Source organism: Diaphorina citri, unplaced genomic scaffold (genome assembly GCF_000475195.1).
Source record: "Diaphorina citri unplaced genomic scaffold, Diaci psyllid genome assembly version 1.1 scaffold737, whole genome shotgun sequence".
Lineage (NCBI taxonomy): Eukaryota > Metazoa > Arthropoda > Insecta > Hemiptera > Psyllidae > Diaphorina > Diaphorina citri.
In genome coordinates this window covers 72,018-78,017 of record NW_007378170.1, presented here as the reverse complement: position 1 = coordinate 78,017, position 6,000 = coordinate 72,018, and positions in this window count along the sequence as shown.

The following is a 6,000-nucleotide window of genomic DNA, read 5'->3' as shown; positions in this document are numbered from 1 at the left end:
CCTATTAGCATTAGGTTAAATTATGATAGGCAAAATTATCTATCTAATATTATTAGATACCTATTTATTATTATTTTAAGAGGAAATAAGAATTATATTAGGGAAAAACTAAGGAGAGAGAGAGACATGAACATTGAACAGGTGGAAGTCTTTCTCACAGAGAGAGAGAGAGAGAGAGAGAGAGAGAACTTGTATCTTTCCACATAATATATTAGGTACTAAATGTGTGTGGGTGTGGGTACATGTGTGTGGGAGAAAGATGGATAATGCTTGGAGGAAGCAACAAAGAGAGAAAGCGACAAACAGAGAAAGAGAAAGAGAGAGAGAGAAGCAGAGAAGAGAGAGAGAGAGAGGCAGAGAAGAGGAAAAAGAGAGATACAGTGAGGTCGAGGGAAAGAAAAATTCTGCATTTTCACATGTAGGTACCTATGTGTGTGTGGGAGAGAGAAAGAAACAGAGGTAGAGAGGGAGGGAGGGAGAAAGAGAGGAGGCGAAACAGAGTTAGAGAGAGAGAGAGCGAGACTAACTGCTATGTTCCCACACATACAATATGAAGTGTAGGGTTACAAAAAACCATGTGTCCAAGTACCTACTTATATCAATGTACAGTGTTATAATGGGTCCTCTAATAAGTCTAATATATCGGCGCTCAGGAAACAATACAGCCTAAACAAAACTTTTACAGGAGATAAGACCCAGCGTTTTTCCCCCCATCAGAAAATCTACAAAATTTCTGCCTGCTCTCAAAAATGGCATAAGGAATTTACTCACAAATGAAATTTGTAGCTCTATTTTTTCAGGGTTCTAACCCTAAAATCTTTGGCTATTTACAGTAAACTATAATGGTGTTTGGTATCTGGTTAGAACTTAGAGAATTGCCATTTTATTTCTTCAGCGCCGACATAGTCTGAATGTTATGTTAGGCCAAAACGGTATGTAGAGAGGGAGGGAGGGGGGAGGGAGAGAAAGAGAGAGAGAGATGGAAAAGAAAATGTGAAAATATGATGGAAACAGATGAGAAAGGGAGAAGAGGGTATAAGGTAGACGAAAGAGAAATATATTAATAACATTATGTAAAGGAATGAGAGAGAGGGGGAGGGAGGGAGGGAGGGAGAGAGAGAGAGAAAGAGAGAGAGAGACAAAAGAGCGAGGAAGGAAGAGGGAGAACGGTGAAACATCTAGAATGAGAAATATAATTTGTAGACTAGACAAAAATCTACGAAGAGAAGAGAGAGAGAGCGAGAGAGAAAGATAAAAGAGAGAAAAAAAAGGATAGGAGATAGAAAATAGAAAGAGACCAAAATAGGGATGAAAGGAAACATCAGGAGAGAGAGAGACAGAGAGAAAGAGTGAGTGAGGGAGGGAGAGAAAGGGAAACAAAAAGACAGAGGTAGTAAGATGAAAGGAGACAGAAAGATGAAAGGGCAAAAAAAAAATAGAGAGAGAGAGAGAGTTTGAGAGAAAAAAAAAGAGAGAAGGAGGGAGGGAGAGAGAGACACATAGATGAAAGAAATCGAGACACAGAAAGAGGGGGAGGGAGGGGAAGAGAGAGGGGAAGAGAGAGAGGGGGAGTATTGTATTATTTGTATTGATTTGGAGTGTTAACACACGACTGCGTCCCTACTGAACTTGACCTGTCACGTCACATTTTCTCTCTCTCTCTCTCTCTCTCCTCCCTAGCTCTCTCTCCTCCCTCCCAATTTCTCTCTTTCTCAGATTTTCATTTTATTTCCTCTCTCCTCCTTAAAGAAAAGAGAGGAAGAGCAAGACACAGCAGGGGGAAGAGTACGGAAAAAAAGAGAAAGAAAAAGGAAATGATAAATGGGCGAAGAGAGAGAGATAGAAAAAAAGAAAGAGGAAGGAAGAGGGGAAAGAGGAAGAAGATGGAAGGAAGGAAGGAAGAAAGAAAGAGAGAGGGGGGGAGAGAGGGAGAGAGAGAAAGCAGATCACTAACATAACAATGTAGCAGAACCTTACACGTGTATTGATTTGGAGTGTTAACACACGACTGCGTCCCTACTGAACTTGACCTGTCACGTCACATTTTCTCTCTCTCTCTCTCTCTCTCTCTCTCCCTAGCTCTTTCCTTCCCCCCTCTCTCCTCCCTCCCAATTTCTCTCTTTCTCAGATTTTCATTTTATTTCCTGTCTTCTCCTTAAAGAAAAGAGAGGAAGAGCAAGAGACAGCAGGGGGAAGAGTAAGAAAAAAAAAATAAAAAAAAGAGGAAGAAAAAGGAAATGATAAATGGGCGAAGAGAGAGAGAGATAGAAAAAAAGAAAGAGGAAGGACGAGGGGAAAGAGGAAGAAGATGGAAGGAAGGAAGAAAGAGAGAGAGAGAGAGGGGGGGAGAGAGGGAAAGCAGATCACTAACATAACAATGTAGCAGAACCTTACACGAAAAGAAAAAGATGAAGAAGAAGGAAGAAGAAGAAAAAAAGAAGAAAAAAAAACACTACATAGCTCACAGACACACAGACAAAAACATACACAGATATCATTTTCCTGGCAAGCGTTCAAAAAATTGCGAAAAAAACACTACATAGCTCACAGACACACAGACAAAAACATACACAGATATCATTTTCCTGGCAAGCGTTCAAAAAATTGCGAAAAAAATAATAAAAATTGAAAATGAAACTCTGGAGAAATGACTGGAGGATGTTTGTAAGGATAAAACGTGTGTAACCATAATAGCGGTTCTATTCAGAAGGTCCCGTGTTCGAATCCTACCATCGACAAAAGAGAAGAAAAAGCGCTCTCGTATTTTGATAGCAAATACAATTTCAATCGAGACAATTTCAAGATAGCAAATACAAGAAGGAAAGTAATTGTGTCATTATCATTAGTCAGTCTTATCGCCCATCTGATGAGGAACGTACTACGAGATGGGCAAGCCTCTGATTTTCAAACCTGTCAGATATCTAATACCCAACGATAGCAAATACAAGAAGGAAAGTAATTGTGTCATTATCATTAGTCAGTCTTATCGCCCATCTGATGAGGAACGTACTACGAGATGGGACGTACTACGAGATGGGCAAGCCTCTGATTTTCAAACCTGTCAGGTACCTAATACCCAACTACCTACAATTTTTTAAAAAAAAAAAAAAAAAAAAAAAAAAAAAAAAAAAAAAAAAAAAAAAAAAAAAAAACAAAACAAAACAAAACAAAACAAAAAAAAACCTTCAAAGCCGTTTTTCCTCAATACTCGAATTTCATTTATAGGCCCTCTTGAATTAGTTAGACCTTTTTTTTTCAAAGAGAAGGTACCTACCTAATATTTATTTATGTCCAGGAATATCAAAGGGAATGAGGAATCTCAATTGTGTATCCCACAGCACATGAGAGCATCAGCATTATTTCGAACCCTGTGATGTGGAAACACAACATAAAGCATCATCTTTGGAAATAATAAAAACACAGAAGAACATAAGGAATTCTTCCCCCACAGTTCGCACATAGTGGACGCCGTCGATCGACTGAAACCTTCGACAACATTAATTCACCCCGTCGATCGACGGCATTGTCTATGTGTGGAACTGCGGACCAAATGACTTTTTTCCTGACATAAACACGAGTTAAAAGACATCTTTTCTTAGAGTCAAGAACCTCCACGATTCCAACTATGTACAACCAAAGCAGAAAACGAATTTTCCTATGGTACATATACAATACGTAGGTACATAGCTAGATATCTGTATTATGTATATTTAAATTTCTTGAGATCAAAATACATAGAATGCCCTCTAAGGTCTGAGCCCTCTCGAACATTGGTTGAAATTCTTATCTTCAAAGAAACATGAAACGGGAGAAAGGTCCGAAAAAGAAAGGAATAAGAATAAAACGTAGAAGAAGAAGAAGGAGGAGAAGGAGGAGAAGGAGGAGAGGAGAAGGAGAAGGAGGAGGAGGAGGAGGAAAAGGAGGAGGAGGAAAATAAGAAGAAAAAGGGAAAGCAAAAAAAAAAAAAAAGACTGAAAACTCGGAAACCCGTATAGTCAAATTGGAAAATTGAATTTTCTTTCATGTATAGGTATAATATGTATTAGCTCTACAAATCCTACAAAGCGAAGAATGTCTTCTTGAAGGGGAAAAAAAACTAAATCAGATCCACAGCAAACTTTTAATCCACTTACATCTACATCGATCTACCTACCCCTCAGAGTAAGAATAACATAGAGGGAGCGTTTGGGACCAAAACGAAAGACACTTTTCAAATCGAAGGTTATATATCAGCTGATTTGGTACCAGTGCCGGACCATGAATAATTTCCTGGGTAGGATGATTTTTACAGAAAATTTGAAACATTATTTCTGCTTTTTTATGAAACTTTTACTTTGAACAACTTCTAAGTAAATTCGATGGGTATCTTATCTTATTTATCCGTTATTGACTTTGAAAATTCATAAAACCATTCAGAAATCGGAGGAAATTGAAAATACAGACCGGGACTGCAAAATGTGAACAAAGATTTCAATAATTTTCAACCAATGAGAGAAGAGTAAAGTCAGGTGACTAAACAATTTTGGTTAGTCAGCTGTTCGTGAACTGTCCTTCGACCTTGAAATGTAAAAAGACCCAAACACTCCCTCTATGTTATTCTTACTCTGAGATTCAACCCATCACAAGCAAAATGTACTCAGAGCTGAATCCTCCTCGTCTAAAACTTTAGCATGATAGCTAAACCTGTCCCTATATGTAACTCCTAAAATGCTATATCTTCTCCATCCTCCTCTATGGAGTTGAATCATGGACACTGATTGAAAACACGACAAAGAAACTGGAGGCGTTCGAGATGTGGTTATACAGACGAATACTGAAAATATCGTTAATATCGTGGACAGAACACATAACCAATGAAGAAGTGCTAAGACGAATAAAGAAAGGGAGGGAACTCATGAACATCATCAAAATAAGAAAACTCCAATACCTGGGCCATATCATGCGGAATGACAACAAGTACACCCTATTACAACTCATTATCCAGGGGAAAATTGAAGGAAAACGAGGACGCGGCGGGCGCAGAATCTCCTGGCTGCACAATTTGAGAAAATGGACTGGAAAAACATCCACGGAACTATTTCGCATAGCTGTAAACAAAATCAAACTTACCAAGCTGGTCGCCAACATCCGCAACGTTTAATGCACTACCATCCATAGATTCCATTCCTCACAACTTGGTGGACAATGCGGTCATCTTGGGAACTCTGACCTTGCTCACAGGTAAGATATCATAACAACCAGACCTCTCCTGTTCATGAGATATCGCGAAACAGACAGACACTTTTATTTTAACTTAGAACTTGGTGCGAAGTACCTGCTAAATCAAATGGTTGAAGCACCTATAATCTATAATTCAAAAAGAAAGAAGAAGGAGAAGGAGAAGTCTAATACTTCTATACGTTATGGATAACGTGTAGAATAACCATGATGTTTGCCAACCTCCGGAACGGAGACGGCACCTCAAGAAGAAAGAAGAAGAAGAAGAAGAAGAAGAAGAAGAAGAAGAAGAAGAAGAAGAAGAAGAAGAAGAAGAAGAAGAAGGAGAAGAAGAAATAGAAGGAAGAAGAAGAAGAAGAAGAAGAAGAAGAAGAAGAAGAAGAAGAAGAAGAAGAAGAAGAAGAAGAAGAAGAAGAAAAGCTATTGAGTGTTTGATCTCGAGAAAATACACCTGTGACATGCAACTATTGGTGCATTACAATGTATTTGAGAGAAATACAAAATGCAAAGCATACATAATGCATGACAAAATTACTGAAACCACTGAGTGCAGGAAACAAGATAGGAAAGCCAGCTGTGGCGGCTCGGGTTGCATGTTCGAGGTAAAAAAATAAATGTGTTTTAGCGCCCCCCTCCCCCCTCGTGCTTCTTTTTCCACATTTACTGTAGGTATCAACACGTACAGTATCAACCAAACATGCTCACTCCCATAGTAACCTAGTGATCATAGTGGGTACTGGGTATGATTCCAAGTCATAATAGATCAGTTGCGCTTACTTGGGT